Source organism: Tachyglossus aculeatus, chromosome 10 (assembly GCF_015852505.1).
Source record: "Tachyglossus aculeatus isolate mTacAcu1 chromosome 10, mTacAcu1.pri, whole genome shotgun sequence".
NCBI classification, from domain to species: domain Eukaryota; kingdom Metazoa; phylum Chordata; class Mammalia; order Monotremata; family Tachyglossidae; genus Tachyglossus; species Tachyglossus aculeatus.
In genome coordinates this window covers 6090815-6109435 of record NC_052075.1, presented here as the reverse complement: position 1 = coordinate 6109435, position 18621 = coordinate 6090815, and positions in this window count along the sequence as shown.

Sequence of the window (18621 nt, the reverse complement as noted above, 5' to 3'; positions counted from 1 at the left end):
CAGGGTTTTGCTGGCTGTATGTATACATGACACCCTAACAAGGATCAATGCCAATCATAGAGGCACAGCCTCTAATTCACCTGCTCTAAGCACTGGGTTTTGGGGGCCGCACCCACAATCAGTCAGTGGTATTTATTGAACGCTTACTCTCCCAAGCACTGTACTAAGCACCTGGGAATATGCAATACAAAAGAGTTGGTAGAAAAGCAGCATGGCTTAGTGGAAAGAGCCCAGGCCTGGCAGTAGGAGAGCCTGGGTTCTAATCCCGGATCTACTACTTACCCATTTTGTGACCTTGGGCAAGTCACTTAACTTATCTGGGCCTGTTTCTCATCTGGAAAATGAGGATAAAAAAGATTGTGAGCTCCAGGGGGGCAGAGACTATGTGATCTGATAGCCCAAAACCTACCCCATTTCTTTAATAAGAGCTTAATAAATGCTAAGATTTATGAGAAGCATCATGGCTAATGGAAAGAGCACAGTCTGAGAATCAGAGGTCCTGGGTTCTAATCCCAGCTCTGCCAACAGCTTGCTTGGCGACTTTGGGAAAGTCACAACTTCTGGGCCGCCGTTACCTCATCTGAAAAAAATGAGGATTAAGACCCTGATCCCCATGTGGGACATGGACTGTGTCCAGCCTGATTAACTTGTCTCTGGCACATAGTAAGCATTTAACAGATACCGTTAAAAATAAGTGCTTAATAAATGCCATTATTATTATAATTTAATTTAAAATGAGGAGAAGGGATTGGGGCTTAAAACCTGGCTTAAAGCCTGGCTGGCATTCCTTTCTCCAGCAGATTTTTAATCTTGGGACCAGGCTCACAGTCTGAACAGACGTAGGGGAAAGATACCAGATCGGTATGGGTAAGGATAAAGCAAGATATTTTGTTTTTTCAAACCATTTTTCTTCCCTTTGGGTAGATCTGAATCTCCGGCCGGCTGGCGAGGTTATTTGCTGCCCTCTGCTGGACGGAGCAGGAAACGTTCGCTTCCTGGACATTGACCGTCATTCATTCATTCAATCGTATTTATTGAGCGCTTCCTGGGGGCAGAGCACTGGACTAAGCGCTTAGAAAGCACAATTCGGCAACAGTAGAGACACTCCCTACCCAACAACGGGCTCACAGTCTAGAAGACGGCAACGTTCAAGGCAAAGTCTGACAGAACAAAGGCCAGCAGAAACCAACTATTAGTGATGGTATTTATTAAGTGCTTTTTGTGTGCAGAACCCTGTGCTACTTGTTAAAAAAGAGTATACAAGTGGAAAAAGGACACGGACCTTGTGCCTCACAATCTATGCATTGGCTGTGCCCAGTGTTCATTCATTTAGAGAAGCAGCGTAGCTCACTGGAAAGAGCCCGGGCTTTGGAGTCGGAGGTCATGGGTTCCAATCCCGGCTCTGCCAACTGTCAGCTGTGTGACTTTGGGCAAGTCACTTCACTTCTCTGAGCCTCAGTTCCCTCATCTGTAAAATGGGGATTAAAACTGTGAGCCCCCTGGGGGACAACCTGATCACCTTGTCACCTCCCCAGCGCTTAGAACAGTGCTTTGCCCATAGTAAGCGCTTAATAAATACCATCATCATTATTATTATTTATTCATTCAATTGCATTTATTGAGTGCTTATTGTGTGCACAGCACTATACTAAACACTTGGCAGAGTACAACAATAAGCAGACACATTCCCTGTCTACTCTCCCAGAGGACCCTGTTGTAATGAACAGGGAAGGGCAGCAGTTAGGAGGCCTGGATTCCAATCCCATTTTAGCCTGCTGTGTAACTTTAGGTGAGTTTTCAAAATATTCTGTGCCTCAGTTCCCTCATCTGTATTACAGGATTCAATATCTGTCCTCCCTCCTACTTAGACTGTGAGCCCCAAGTTGTCTGATCTGATTGTAGTGTACCTACCCCAGCACTTAGCTCACAGTGACCACTTAATAAATACCATCGCCATCATCATCATCATTACTATTACTGGAATCAACCCCACCTTGGTCCCACTGGTAGATTTCTGTCTGCAGCCCAATTTCCACTGGGCCTTGGGTTGATTTCTGTGGCGGTCAGCTGGTAGGTTAGGTTCCCTTCCCCGAGGCTCAGGGCATTTGAGAGAGCCCTCTCTCCTCCTCCTCTTCCTCTTTCCTGACAGGCTCCTCAGCCTCTTGCCCAGATCTGTCCCAGACTAAGGTACTGACTCATCCCTTTGTTTCACCTCCCTTGGAATTGTTAGTTTGAACATTTTCCCCTCTCCTTCCTGGGTGGCTCTGTTTACTTTTAGAAGAGTAAATAAGGTTCCAACAAGTAATTATTACTAATACCTTGTATTTATGCTATGACTTCCTACTCAGGGGCCCCAAGTGAGGAGATTCCTCTATTCATCTCTACAGGATCTCCTGGTGGTGGGATCCCTATCCTCATGGGAATCCAAGTCCTGGGCATGGAAGTTCCTTTCCCAGGACTTGGAGCAGTCCCGGGGCAGAGTTAATAATAACTGTGGTATCTGTTAGGTGCTTACTATGTGCCAAGCACTGTTCTAAGCGCTGAGGTGAATACAAGATAATCGGGTTCCACGTGAGTCTCACATAATTATGATGGCATTTGTTAAGAGCTTATGTGCAAAGCACTGTTCTAAGCGCTGGGGGAGATACAAGGTTATCAGGTTGTCCCAAGTGGGGCTCACAGTCTTAATCCCCATTTTCCAGTTGAGGTAACTGAGGCCCAAAGAAGTGAAGTGACTTGTCCAAAGTCACACAGCTGACAAGTGGCGGAGCAGGGGTTAGAACCCACGATCTCCGACTCCCAAGCCCGTGCTCTTTCCACTCAGCCTCGCTGTTTCTCTACAGATGTCGTACAGATGACAGAGACATGAGCCCTGTTCTGGAGGAACAATACAATCTCATAGGGACTAAAAGCCAATTTAAGTTGGCAAATACACCTTACTTAAAAGAGCAAGAGAACAGACATAAATAAAATATGCAAGTGGATAAAATAAACCAAGAACTAGCAAACAGATGAATGCATAGGATCAATATGCAATATAGACAAATGTATATAATGAATACACAGTACTAACAGATGAATGCATAATGCTCACAAGCAGAAGAAACGCATAATACTAACAGATAAATGTACAAGAGATTTGAGGTACTGGGTGTGTGATATTCAGATATGACTCATCCTGCAAGGCACTTCCAGGAGAGGAGGCTGGTAATTACCTTGAGTAGGTAATTCAAGGGCTAAATGGGTTCTTGCCTTTGATGTCTTCTGCTCACTAACTTGGAAGTTTGAGCCAACCCTGCAGCTTTGAGTGGCCCCTGGGCCACAGCTGGGGGGTGTAGGGAAGACAGGGCTGTAGCAGCTGATGAGAATGTAGTTAAACAAGCACAGCTGTGGCCTACAGAGCAGGTAGCAGCAGGAAGCTGAAATACTGCAGCCTGAAACTTCTTTCTGCTCCCTTCTAGGATCTATCTGCTTCCCCTGGGGGGTTGCCCTCACCTCCAGTGCAGTGAGTGAGTCTCTAGGGATTTTCCCTCCACTTAAACATATAGTTATTGGATTCATTCAGTCTCACAGTGTGCAGAGCACTATACCAAGTGCTTAGGAGAGTATAATGTAACAGTAAGCAGATACATTCCCTGCCCACAACAAATTAGATATTTTGACCACCCAATTAAGGGGCAAGAGGGAGTAGGTGTGTGATGGAGGAGACCCTCTTCTTCCCCCCACCCCCTCAGATTCTCACAGAGCATGCTTCACTCTTCTCAGAGAACTTACTTGAGTCTCCAAGTTCTCAGGCTGAGGGAAGGAGAGAGGAAACTGGACTTTCTTACAAGGTAAGTTGAGAGAGGGTGAGAAAGAGGTGTCAGTTTAGTATTTTGGGTGGCTATTTGATCTTTCCCTGTGTAGTTTTAGGGCCTAATGAATTGGGCTGGAGACATCATGGGAGGGTAGCTAACCCCAGGAGGTGCAGATGAAAGCTAGAAGGAAAGGCTTTGCTTTTCCCACCCACTCCACTCTGTGAGTAATCAGTCGTGAGCTGGTCTGTTTTATGTCATCTCAGGGGCTACAGGATTAGAGAATCAAATCCTCTCACAACCACCCCCTCAAACATGTAGAGTGCTTCAAATGTTCTATCCAGACTTCTGAGAGAGCCATTTCCTCCAGGGGCTCAGTCTGTGCCATCAAACAGTGGTATTGGGGTACCTACTGTGTGCAGAACATTGTACTTCGCACTTGGGGGAATAGAATGTAATGGTATAACAGAGTTGGCAGATATGTTTCTTGCCCATGTCTTCCCATCCCAGTGCAGATCATATTCTCCCTCTACTCTGAAACATCCTTCCTCCTCATCTCTGACAGACAATTACTCTCTCCCAACTTCAAAGTTTTATTGAAGACACATCACCAAGAGGCCTTCCATTTCTCTTTTCCCATTCTCTTCTACACTACCCTGACTTGCTTCTTTTATTCATCCTGCCCCAGAGCTTTTACATCCACATCTGTAACATATTTATGTCCATCTCCCCTTCAAGACTGTAAGCTCATTGTGAGCAAGAAATGTCTGCTTATTGTTATTGTACACTCCCGAGTGTACTCTGAGAGAGTGTGACCTGCCCACAGTATGTGCTCAATAAATATGACTGACTGCCCACCATGAGCTTACAGTCTAGAGGGGGACTGTAAACATGCATGGGCTTTTAAACATATTTGACTTCCTTGGGAAGCTAGATTCAGCCGACCTATTTCCCTCCTTGTCCAGAAAAATACTCTTTCTGTTTGCTTCCAGGCTACCCACCAATCATATCTACTGAGCACTTTGTGCAGAGCACTATACTAAGAGCTTGGGAAAAGTACTACACACAGAATATAAGGCACATTACCTGCCCATAACAAGCTTCCAATCTAGAGAGGGAGACAGACATTATTGTAAATAAATGACTGATGTGGACATAAGGGCTGTGCGGTTGGGGTGGGTGAATAATGGGAGCAAGTCAGGGCAATGTAGAAACACGTGGGAAAATAGGTGATGAGGTTTAGTCCCCTTTTAGACTGTGAGCCCACTGTTGGGTAGGGACTGTCTCTATATGTTGCCATCTTGTACTTCCCAAGTGCTTAGTACAGTGCTCTGCACACAGTAAGCGCTCAATAAATACGATTGATTTAGTCGGGGAAGGCCTCTTGGAGGAGATGTGCCTTCAGTAAGGCTTTGAAGGTGGGGAGAGTCATTGTCAGACAGGAAAAGTGAGGGTGGGACATGGGTGAGTGGGAGGAGGAGAGATAGATGAGTTTGAGGTACACTGAGTAGTTTGGCATTAGAGGAGCTACCCCCAGCTTGTGTTCCTTGATTCCTTTAGCCATGAGAATAATAATAATAATGGCATTTATTTAGCGCTTACTATGTGCAAAGCACTGTTCTAAGCACTAGGAAGGTTACAAGTTGATCAGGTTGTCCCACGGGGGCTCACAGTCTTAATCCCCATTTTACAGATGAGGTAACTGAGGCCCAGAGAAGTTATGTGACTTGCCCAAAGTCACACAGCTGACAATTGGTGGAGTTGGGATTTGAACCCATGACCTCTGACTCCAAAGCCCGTGCTCTTTCCACTGAGCCACGCTGCTTCTGCTGGCAGCACTGTGGGTTAGTGGATAGAGCCTGGACCTGGGAATCAGAGGACCTGGGTTCTAATTCCAGCTCTGCCACTTGTGTGCTGTGTGACCTTGGGCAAGTTGTTTCTCTGGGCCTGTTTCCTCATCTGTAAAAATAATAATAATAATAATAATAATGGCATTTATTAAGTGCTTACTATGTGCAGAGCAGGGTTCTAAGCGCTTGGAAGGTACAATTCGGCAACAGATAAAATCCCTACCCAACAACGGGCTCACAGTCTAGAAGGGGAGTCACAGTCTGGAATAATAATAATGATGGTATTTAAGTGCTTACTAGGTGCCAAGCACGGTTCTAAGAGCTGGGGTAGATAGAAGGTAATCAGGTTGTTCTGTAGACATAATCCCCATTTTACAGGTGAGGTTACTGAGGCACAGAGCTCACAGTCATAATCCCCATATTACAGATGAGGTTACTGAGGCACAGAAAAGTTAAGTCACTTGCCCAAGAGGATCTATTGCTTGTTCTCCCTCCTACTTAGGTTGTGAGTCTTCTATGGGACAAGGATTGTGCCCAACCTTATTAACATGTATCTACCCCAGTGCTTAGGACAGTGGTTGTGCTTAACCAATGCGTAACCAATACTATTAATAATGATGATAATAAACACTATTCCCCCACCCTTCCTGACATCACCAGAGTAAAATCTGGGTTTCCGAACCACCTCAGCATGGCTGGGGTTTTCCAAGTGCCCACTCCTCTCTGATCAATCGTATTTATTATTAATCAGTTGTTGTTGGACCCATCGTGTTGCGTTGTGTGTGTGCACAGTTGTTTCATAAGGGTCCGACACAGCAAAGCCTCAACACCCTGGTGGGTTTCAAGTAGCAGCCTCTTCGTGTATCACCTGATCCTCCCACACACTGGAAGGCTAACGTGTGTGTAATACCATTGTATTACTACTCAAGTAAGAGGGGAACGATTTCCTTTGAAAGATGACTAATTAATGGCAGGAGAGAAATGTCTCCAACCACGGAAATCAGCAGATAGTTGTGATTCATCTAGGGGTGATTATAGCTCTTTAGAGTCCCTGCTATAAAAGAATACAGTTTTCCAAAACTGATCCCCCTTCTGTTGTTTTATCTAAGGACATGAAACCTAGATGCCGGTTTCCCACCTCGAGAACGTACTGAAGACCGAAAAGGTAATTTATTGGATTTCCCCTGGTGGAGAGGGAAGGTCTACCCTTGAGAGCCGCAGTTGTATTTGCCATAATCTGAGTGACATTTTGATCTAGTGCCATCCTGTTGCTTGTCTGATGTTGTATGGTGTTTTGGGTGGAGACCCAATTTCAAGATGGGGGGAAAAAGTTCTTTGGATGATCCTGCTGTTTTCTAAATTTATTTATTTTGTGAGTATTGGTTTCCCTACTTCTTCCCTGCCTCATCAAAGCACAAACTTCTCCGAGGCAGAAACCGTGTCTGTGGGCGTGGTGTTTCTTAAGCGCTGTTTTTTTTTTTTTTGTAGCTTTTGTTAAGCACTTAGTAATGGCCACACATTAAGTGCTAGGGTAGGTACAAGTTCATTCATTATTCATTCAATCATATTTATTGAGCGCTTACTGTGTGCAGAGCACTGTACTAAGCGCTTGGGAAGTACAAGTTGGCAACATATAGAGACAGTCCCTACCCAACAGTGGGCTCACAGTCTAGAAGGGGGAGACAGAGAATAAAACCAAACATATTAACAAAATAAAATAAATAGAATATGTACAAGTAAAATAGAGTAAAAAGTTAATCAGCACTTAGAACAGTGCTTGGCACATAGTAAGCCCTTAACAAATACCATCATTATTGTACAGGTTGAACACAGTCTCTGTTCCACATAGTGCTCAGAGTCTTAATCCCCATTTTACAGATTGGGAAACTGAGGCTCAGAGAAGTGAAGTGACTTGCCCAAGGTCACACAGAAGACAAGTGGCAGAGTAGGGATTAGAATCCATGTCCTTCTGACGTCCAGGTCCACGATTTCTCTACTAGGCCATGCTGCTTGCTGGGTGCTGACATAGTCTAGAGGTTGGGAGAGTAGGGATTGTATCCCCATTTTACAGATGAGGAAACTCAAGCCGAGAGAGGTTAAATGAACTGCCCAAGGTCACACCGCGGGCAGGTGGCAGAGCCGGGATCAGTGCCTGCGTCCCGTCCCAGTCCCGTGCTCTTTCAACTGGGCCACGCCGCTTCCTGTCCCTGTCAGCATGTGCTTCTTAACGTCCAGGGAGGTGCTTCTCATAAAAGACCCTCAATCAATTGTAATGAATGAAAGTGTCACAGTTTCATTGTTGACCCCTTGTAAGGGGTCACTGTATATATGTATACCTGTATATATGTTTGTACATATTTGTTACTCTATTTATTTATTTTACTTGTACATATCTATTCTATTTTATTTTGTTAGTATGTTTGGTTTTGTTCTCTGTCTCCCCCTTTTAGACTGTGAGCCCACTGTTGGGTAGGGACTGTCTCTATATGTTGCCAACTTGTACTTCCCAAGCGCTTAGTACAGTACTCTGCACACAGTAAGCGCTCAAATACGATTGATGATGATGACTGTAGCCAGCAGAATGTACAATCCCACTGGAGTCTGAATGAGAGTGGTCTCCTACTACATCCCAGCCTGCACATTTCACTCCTCTAATGCTTCTCACTGTACCTCGATCTCACCGCCGACCTCTCACCCATGTCCTGTTTCTGGTCTGGAATGCCCTCCCTCCTCATACCGACAATTACTCTCCCCGTCTTCAAAGCTTTATTCAGCACATCTCCTCCAAGAGACCTTCCCTGACTAAGTCCTCCTTTCCTTCCGTGTCACCCTGACTTGCTCCCTTTTTTCATCCCCCTGCAGCCCCATAGCACTTATGTTTATTTAGTTGTATTTATTGAGGGCTTACTGTGTGCAGAGCACTGTACTAAGCACTTGGAAAGTACATTTCAGCAATAAAGAGACAATCCCTGCCCACACCAGGCGAAAGTCCACGTGTGTTTTAAATGTAGTTGCAGTTGGGTAGGGACCGTCTCTATACGTTGCCAACTTGTACTTCCCAAGTGCTTAGTACAGTGCTCTGCACACAGTAAGCGCTCAATAAATACAATTGAATGAATGAATGGTATTCATGAGAGGATGGGGCACCCATCCTTCTCTGAACCCGTTTGGTTGTAGTGGGATTTCCCCTTCCTGTTTGCCTGAGTGCTTGGTTCCTGTTGGAAGCCGTGTTTTCTCCATTAGAAGCTGCAAAAGCCTGTCTGCCTAGGAAGGGGGATTTGGCAAATAGGCCCTGAGATTGTAGAATCCATGCTGAACTCCACTGTCTCTCCTGCATCACTGTTAACCAAGGGATCCTAGGCAGGCTGTCTTCCTTCATCAACCAGAGCCGAGGGAGGAGTTAATTCATCAGATGGCAGAAAGTGACAAAATGGAGTTGTTACTCAATTGCATTTGAGTGCTTACTACGTGCACAGCACCGTACTAAGTGCTTGGGAGAGTACAATACAGCAATAAACAGACACATTTCCTGCCTACAACAAGCTTACAGTCTAGAGAGGCCTGCTCACATCTCTGGTCTTGAAGCAGAAACAAGGTGAGGTCCAGGAGATTTGACTTTGGATGTGAAAGTGTTCCTCAAGCCTTTTCATCGTCAATGGCATTTATTGAGCACTTAGTGCAGGGCACTGTACTAAGCGCTAGGGAGAGTACAATGCAGCAGTTGGGAGACACGTTTCCTGCACAGTGATCTTAGAATCAAGCTTTATCTCTACAGAGACATAGAATCTCAGAGAGAGACCAGCCTTAGAACCCTTCCCATATGCTGCGTTCATCCTTCTTCTCCCAGTGGTAAATTAGAGACCCAAAGAAGCAGCATGGTTTCGTGGATAGAGCATGGCCCGGAAGTCAGAAGGTCATGGGTTCTAATCCCAGCTTCGCCACTTGTCTGCTGTGTGAACTTGGGGAAGTCAATTCATTTCTCTGGGCCCGGTTGCCTCATCTGTAAAATGGGGATTGAGACCGTGAACGCCATGTGGGACAGGGACTAGCTCTCTTCCTCCCTTCAAGGCCCTGCTGAGAGCTCACCTCCTCCAGGAGGCCTTCCCAGACTGAGTCTCTTCCTTCCTCTCCCCCTCGTCCCCCTCTCCATCCCCCCATCTTACCTCCTTCCCTTCCCCACAGCACCTGTATATATGTATATATGGTTGTACATATTTATTACTCTATTTATTTTACTTGTACATATCTATCCTATTTATTTTATTTTGTTGGTATGTTTGGTTTTGTTCTCTGTCTCCCCCTTTTAGACTGTGAGCCCACTGTTGGGTAGGGACTGTCTCTATGTGTTGCCAATTTGTACTTCCCAAGCACTTAGTACAGTGCTCTGCACATAGTAAGCACTCAATAAATACGATTGATGATGATGACTGTGTCTAACTCAATTTGCTTGTATATACCGCAGTACTTAGTACAGTGCCCAGCACATAGTAAGTGCTTAACATCATCATCATCATCATTAAGGAATGCTCATGGGGCACCCTGCCTAAAACAAGATCCTGGGTTCTTTCCTGTGCTCTCTCACCCACAAGGCCTCACACACTCTCTCCAGCTCTTCTGAAATCATATCCCTGCAGGACAGCTTCCTCTAATTTCTTTTCTGGTAATATATGTCCACCATTCTACCCAACGTGAAACCTCAGCAAGCATCATCCCCCATAGCACATCTGTACACATCAATATACACACTACTGAAGCACTCCCATCCACATCCCAATTTTCCATCTTCCTCCTGTTTGTTTTGTGTAGTCTCCCTTACCTTCATTCATTCAATCGTATTTACTGAGCGCTTACTGTGTGCAGAGCACTGTACTAAGTGCTTGGGAAGTATAAGTTGGCAACATATAGAGACAGTCCCTACCCAACAACGGGCTCACAGTCTAGAAGGGGGAGACAGACAACAAAACAAAACATGTGGACAGGTGTCAAGTCATCCGAATAATAAAAATTAAGCTAGATGCACATCATTAACAAAATAAATAGAATAGTAAATATTTGCAAGTAAAATAGAGTAATAAATCTGTACAAACATAAATACAGGTGCTGTGGGGAGGGGAAGGAGGTAGGGTGGGGAGGATGGGGAGGAGGAGAGGAAAAAGGGGGCTGGGAAGGCCTCCTGGAGGCGGTGAGCTCTCAGTAGGGCTTTGAAGGGAGGAAGAGAGCTAGCTTGGCCGGTCTGCAGAGGGAGGGCATTCCAGGCCAGGGGGAGGATGTGGGCAGGGGGTCAACAGCAGGACAGGTGAGAACGAGGTACAGTGAGGGCAGGGATTGTGTCTACTAACTCTATTGTACTTCTCCAATGAAGGTTCAACGATTGGCATATGATTGATTAATTAAAAACAGTATTTGCATAAAGCCTGCCCTAAGTTCAGCAGTCACAATTGCACAGAAGCCACTAGGAGCTTACCTCTTTATAGGAATCGCCATAACTACGGGCTGATTAAAATATATTGCTTCCAGTTTCAGGATAACTAATATGATAATTCACTTTACATAAGAAAGTCATTAGCTCTTAACACTCTTCCTCCAAAAGACCTCAGAAAAAGAATGATGAGGTTAGAGAGAGGGAGTCATTACTCTTTAAATTATAATAATTTAGGATTTAGTGCAGGGGTTATTTTAAGGCGCTTTCATCTGTTGACATTTTTAGGTAATTACTAAAGGCAGTAAATTCTGAACACAGGCAAGATGTGATTTGAATGAATGTGATGCGTCTTGTGCCAGTTTAATTAGTGATCTTGAATCAGTTTCTTCTGGCCCACGTTTGCTCCCAGCTAGTCAGGAACTTTGTGAGGAGCACTGATTCTTCCAAATCAGTGTGGGGCCATTTAATGCCCTGCAGCAAAATGTGAGGGTGTGCACCATGAAGACATCAACAACAATAAGTGTAGTATTTGTTAAGCGCTTATTATGGGCCAAACACTGTACTAAACGCTGGAGTAGATAATCAGGGTAAGATAATCAGATCAGGCACAGGATCTCAGGCTCACGTCCAGCCTCTGGGTGTAGCCCTTATGCAAGCAATTTGCTCTGGAAATTTCCTTTAATGACTGGGCCTAGGCTTTTCTTCCTAATGGCACCTCATAAACAGTGCATTCTAAGATGATGACATGACTCAATTTTTTTTTCTTTGTCCTTTTTACAAATATGCCCCCTGGTTCCAGCTTTAGGGTTTTTAATGGGCCCCTTTTTTTCAGCATGATTTTTTATCATCAAACATTTATTGATCCTAGTATCCCGTCTTAATGACACTAATAATAATGATTATCTTGGTATTAAGCACTATGATATTCGGGGATGGTTCCAAGATGATCAGATCCAGTCCCTGTCCCAGGAGGGACTCGCAGTTTTAGTGCCTCAGTTTTGACCACACTGTTCAGTCGGTCGAAGCAGCGTGGCTCAGTGGAAACAGCACGGGCTTTGGAGTCAGAGGTCATGGGTTCAAATCCTGGCTCTGCCAATTGTCAGCTGTGTGACCTTGGGCAAGTCACTTCACTTCTCTGGGCCTCAATTACCTCATCTGTGAAATGGGGATTCATACTGTGAGCCCCCCCATGGGACAACCTGATCACCTTGTAACCTCCCCAGCACTTAGAACACTGCCTTGCACATAGCGCTTAATAAATGCCATCATCATCATTTAGTGCTTACTCTGTGCAGAGCACTGTACTAAATTCCAGGGAGAGTGCAATGTAACAATAAAGACACATTCCCTTCCCACAGTGAGCTGACAGTCCAGAGGGGGAGATATTGATATTAATATAAATAAATGACAGATTTGTACATAAATGTTGTGGGGTTGGGAGGAGAGATGAATAAAGGAAGCAAGTCAGGGCTACGCAAATAGGAATGGGTGAAGAGGAAAGGAGGGCTGAGTCAGGGAAGGCCTCCTGGAGGAAATGTGCCTTCAGTTTAAAGACTTTGTCTGTTGAATATGAGACGGGAGGGAGTTCCAGTCCAGAGGCAGGACGTGGCCGAGGGACTGGCAGCGGATGAGGAAACTGAGGCCCTGAGATGTTAAGTGGCTCTCCATGCGTCCCACAGCAGACCCATGGTGGAGCTGGGATGTTATAGAAAGCAGGTGATTGTACCCATTGTGTAGGTAGTAGCATTAGTAATGGTATTTACTAAGCAGGTCCTGAAGGCAGTGCACTGTATTGAATGCTTGGGGAAATTCTGATGACTTGACTCCTGTCAACATGTTTTGTTTTGTTGTCTGTCTTCCCCTTCTAGACTATGAGCCCATTGTTGGGTAGGGACCATCCCTATATATTGCCAAGTTGTACTTCCCAAATGCTTAGTACAGTGCTTTGCCCACAGTAAGCGCTCAATAAATTTGATTGAATGAATGAATGAACAAGACACACTCTCTGCCTTACAGGGAGCTTCCATCCTAACAGGAGACAGACACAAAAATATTCACAAGCAGTGGAATCAGGTTAAAACCCAATGAACTGTCAGCAAAGTAACTGTCTGTTCAAATTAGAGAAGCTTTGATTTTACCTGGCAAAATCTACCCACTCTTCCCAGTACCTACTTATCCTAACCATCCAACCTTGATGGTGATATTTGTTAGGCACTTATTACATGTGCCAAGCACTGTATTAAGTGCTGAGATAAAAACAAGATAACCAGGTCAGACACAAGCCCTGTCCCACATGGAGCCAGCATCCGAAGAGGGAGAACAGACATTAAAATTCTATTTTACAGAGGAGGAAACTGAAAGTGGTGCCACCAGGCAAGTGGCAGAACTGGGATTATAACCAGGTCCTCCGACCGCCCCCCGGCCCATGTTCTTTCTACTAGATCTACTAGAGCACTTAGTACAGTGCTCTGCACGCAGCATTCAATAAATGCCTCTCCTCTTGTCAATAAAAATAGAAACAAAATCCCACTTGCTGTTGTGCCACCATTTGCACTGCTTCTACCAAGTTAACCTGGCAGGGCATTTTCATAATGTAGCCATACATGAGACATTGTCCTCCTTTTTCGATGCCCATGCTGCCAGTGAATCTTGCGATCCATGAGCGCAGGTGTGGTATGTCTCCCTGTGTTTGGCCCACGTCACAATCCCAATTGTGAACACTGACTTTCGTAAGCCTGGACTTTGGCTGATGACTGTAGCTCTATACTAAGCCCTTGGGAGAATACAGTATAACAGAATGGGTAGATATATTCCCTGTCCGCAGCTGCTTGCGGTCTAGAGTACTTCTTCTATGTCTCCCCCTTTGAATAGACATATTCCCTGTCCTCAGCTGCTTGCGGTCTAGAGTACTTCTTCTGTCTCCCCCTTTGAGTAGATATATTCCCTGTCTGCAGCTGCTTGCGGTCTAGAGTACTTCTTTTATGTCTCCCCCTTTTAGACTGTGAGCCCACTGTTGGGTAGGGACTGTCTCTATATGTTGCCAACTTATACTTCCCAAGCGCTTAGTACAGTGCTCTGCACACAGTAAGCGCTCAATAAATATGATTTCTATCCATTCATTCAATGGTATTTATTGAGCGCTTACTGTTGTGCAGTCCACCTCCTGAACATGGCAGTTCCAGAGAAAAATGTGTGAAAGATCCCCAATGGAAGAACAAGCAAGCCCTCCTAAACTATCACCCCAACCTCCAGCGCTTAGTACAGTGCTCTGAATACAGTAAGTACTTAGTAAATACCATAATTACTATTATTACCGAGCCCTGCTTTGAATATGCTAGCCTTCCCCCTAGTGGCAATCAGAGATCGTGAGACTAATAATAATAATAATAATAATAATAATAATAATAATAATCACAATAGCATTTATTAAGCGCTTACTATGCGCAAAGCACTGTTCTAAGAAAGTGTTCACTGGGATAATAATCATAATCATGATTGTATTTGTTAAGTGCTTACTAGGTGCCAAGCACTGTTCTAAGCTCTGGGGGAGACAGGGAGATACAAGGTAATCAGGTTGTGGGGCTCACAGTCTTCATCCCCATTTTACAGATGAGGTCACTGAGGCGCAGAGAAGTTAAGTGACTTGCCCAAAGTCACACAGCTAACAAGACAGAGACAGGATTAGAACCCACAACCTCTGACTCCCAAGCCCGTGCTCTTTCCACTGAGACATGCTGCTTCTCTTCCTTTGATGAGGCTATCAAAGGAACTAGAGAATTCTCAGTGGGCATTAGAGATCAGATTGGAATAACTCCTGGAGGTTTTTAATACTCTTCTAGCGGGAATCTTTTTGATTCAAGGAGCCGGTATGTTTCTTAGGAAACCCTTTAGCCTATCTCATCAGCGTGAAGGTGGCATGTGCTGCCTGTGTACCATCAGGCAGATTGCAAGGGCAATTATTCACACCAACCCATCAGCTAACTTCAACCCTGGAGCATCAGGAGATCAGCTTTCCAAATTTTTTCCTCTTTCTGGCATTTCCAGACTCCAAGAGGAAGTCTAATCAAGAACGAGACTGGGAATTATCCAAAGGAAAACGTAGGCCTCAATTGAGTTCTCTAATTAAAGTCCTGTTGGCTCATTCGAGAGAAAACATCCTGCCACAGTCTGGGTGTTAATTTCAATAATAGCATCTAAAATAAGAATCCTATTTTTGAACTCGAACTGCCACACACCTGTGATTCTCAAGGCTCCCTCGGTATCCCGGGCAGCCGGGATGCTGACGTGCAGTTAATTTGTCTTTCTAAGGTCCTAATAAATAGCTTATAGGAGGGGAGGGATGGATGGGGAAAGCAGTTCAATATCTAGCCACGAAGCCCAGCATTGAGCAAGTCTCATCCCTGGGTGATTTATGAGAATGGAAATTGATTTTTAAAATCCGTATTTGTATAAGCCCCGCTGTTTATCCCCAAAAGCCATGGTCCGAATTGGAAAAGGGAAGCGGCTGTCACAGGGCTGTATAGCTCCAGCCGGTCTGTCAGTCAGTCCATTGTATTTATCGAGCACTTACTGTGTGCGGAGCACTGTACTAAGCGCTTGGGAGAGCACAGTGTAACAATACAACAGACACAGTCCCTGCCTACAGTGAGCTTTCGGTCTACTGTCCCTTGCCTGAGTCTTGTATGAGGGTGGTGGGGACAGTGAGGAGCTGCTGTTTGAGGAAGAGAGACATTTAGCAGTTGGAGATTTGGGGGAGAGGAAAGATTGGTGCCAAGCCTAGTGGAAAGGGCACAGGTCCAGGAGTCAAAGGACCTGGGTTCTAATCCCGGCTCAGTTGCATGTTTGCTCTGTGACCTTGGGCAAGTCACTAAAACTTCTCTGTTTTAGGTTCAGTTCTCCTGTTCTCTCTCTTATTTAGACTGTGAGCCTTGAGAGGGACAGGGACTGTGTCTAACCTAATTCACTTGTAACTACCCCAGCGCTTAGGGTGTTTGACACATAGTAAGAACTTATATGCCATTAAAAAAAAATTCCACTTTAGGAAGTCGATCTGTGCAGCAGCAACAGCATGAGGGTATGGGATGATGCAGAGGCCGAGGCAGAGTGACTCCCACTGCGTTATGTGAGTTGGAGACTGAGAAAAGGGGTGGTTTGCTTTCCCATCCGGGCCTTCTCCCCAGGGAGGTCCCTTGTAGTAATAATAGTATTTATTCATTCAGTCATATTTATTGAGTGCTTACTGTGTGCAGAGCCCTGTACTAAGTGCTTGGAAAGTATTTAAGTGCTTATCATATGCAGAGCACTGTACTAAATCTCCAGGAGGGAAGACAGGTAGCAATTAGAAATGGTTTTTCCTCTTTTTGGTTTTCCAGGTGATTCCCCACAAACCCCATAATCATAATAATTGTGGCATTAAAGGCTTACTATGTACTAAGGAAATCTATTCTACTTATTTTATATCTACTCTATTTTGTTAATATGTTTTGTTTTGTTCTCTGTCTCCCCCTTCTAGACTGTGAGCCCACTGTTGGGTAGGGACTGTCTCTATATGTTGCCAACTTGTACTTCCCAAGCGCTTAGTACAGTGCTCTGCACACAGTAAGCGCTCAATAAATACAATTGATTGATAGATCCAGGCTAATCAGCTTGGACCCGGGCCCACTGTCTTTCCATTAGACTATGTTGCTTCTACTCTCCGGAGGAAAGTCACCCACCAAGGTTTCCTCAGATGGAATTCTTTTTGGCCTTCCTTCTTTGGCCTACCTGTCTTCACACACTGAGGGTGGAGAGACCCAGGACCCAGGGAAATGCAGTCGTTTTCTGGCTTGGATTGAGATCGTGAACACCAACTATCTTGTCCTCGAGCCGTAGGCAGCCTGTGTGCTAGCCTGCCTTACAAAAGATTTAACTACCATTTTCTTATTAGCTGTGAGGAGGAGGCAATAGGTGATTTCCCAAATTAATTGAAGGCTGAAGAGCTTTAATTCAGGCTACTTAGTCGTGACACCTCCAGAAGCACAGTAGGTTCTTACTTCTTTATAGAGAGCCGCCCACATTTGGAAGCTGGTAACACATTTGTGTGTGTGTGTGTGTGTGTGTGTGTGTGTTTCAAGTAGGTACATGACATGCAGGGATTTTTAACTTCTTGTTTCAGTTTCTCTGTTTCTTCGCTTGTGGGGGAGGAGGGGGTGGTCAGGTGCTCTGTCTAATACTCACTTGTGTATTTTTCCCCAGAGCTAAATTCGGGGCTTTGCACACAGATGCTTGAAAAAATACCATCACCACTACTACCATCAAAACCTTGAATTGGTGTAGTTTCTTTATTTTCCCAAACTCCTGCCACATCATTTGTCCCACTTTTGCCTCCATAATATCCCTGAGAGTCTGGGAGATGTAGGAATTCCCTCTAATTTGTAAACTCATTGTGGGCAGGGAACCTGTCTTTCAACTCTGTTACATTGTACTCTCCCAAGTGCTTAGTACAGTGCTCTCTGCGTACAGCACTCAAAAAAAAAAAAAGTACAATCGATTAGGAATTTTCTCCAGTTTGCAGATGGGAGAACTGAGGCATAGAGAGGTTCTGTGATTTGCCTGAACAACAGACCAGGGGCAGAGCAGGAACTGGATCCCAGGTCTCCTGATTCCCAAACCCATAGTTTTCCCCCTAGACTATGCTGCCTAAGGGAAAAGCAGTTTTGTTTGTAGAAGAGGCAAAGTTCCTTGTGGTCAGGGAACATGTCTCCCTTCTCTGTAATATTATACTCTCCCAAGCACTTGGTAAAGTGCTCTGCACCAAATTGCACAATAAATTCCATTGATTGACATCCTGTTCCGATTTGGCAGAAACAAAGCATCAGGATGGGAGGAGAGGGGAGGGAGAGTTAATGATAATAATAATAATGATAATAATATTTAAGTGCCTACTATGTGCCAAGCACTGTTCTAAGTGCTGGGGGGATACAAGGTCATCAGGTGGTCCCCTGGGGGGCTCATAGTCTTAATCCCCATTTTACAAATGAGGTAACTGAGGCACAGAGAAGTGAAGTGACTTACCCAAAGTCACACAGCTGACAAGTGGCAGAGCCAGGATTAGAACCCATGACCTCTGACTCCCAAGCCTGTGCTCTTTCCACTATGCCACGCTGCTTCTCCATAATAATAATGGTATTCGCTAGCCAACTACATGAACGCCTGTGGCAGGGTTATGATACAGTTGTGTGAGTCCTGGTTCTACTGACTTTCCTTGGGACCCCCACCTCTGCCCTGCCTTGAGTCCACTTCCCTCTTTTATTTAGCTCTCTAGACCACCCACTCAGTTCCAAAAATCTGTGGGGTCCTCCTTCATCCCATCAGTCAACTGTATTGAGTACTTACTGAAGCATCATGTCCTAGTGGAAAGAGCCCAGCTCCTAATCCCGGCTCTGCCACGTAGTTGGTGCATGACCGTGGGCAAGTCACTTAATTTCCCTGTGCCTCTGGTCCCTCATCTATAAAATGGGGATTCAATGCCTGTTCCCCCTGCTACTTAGACTGTGGGCTCCATGTGGGACCTGAA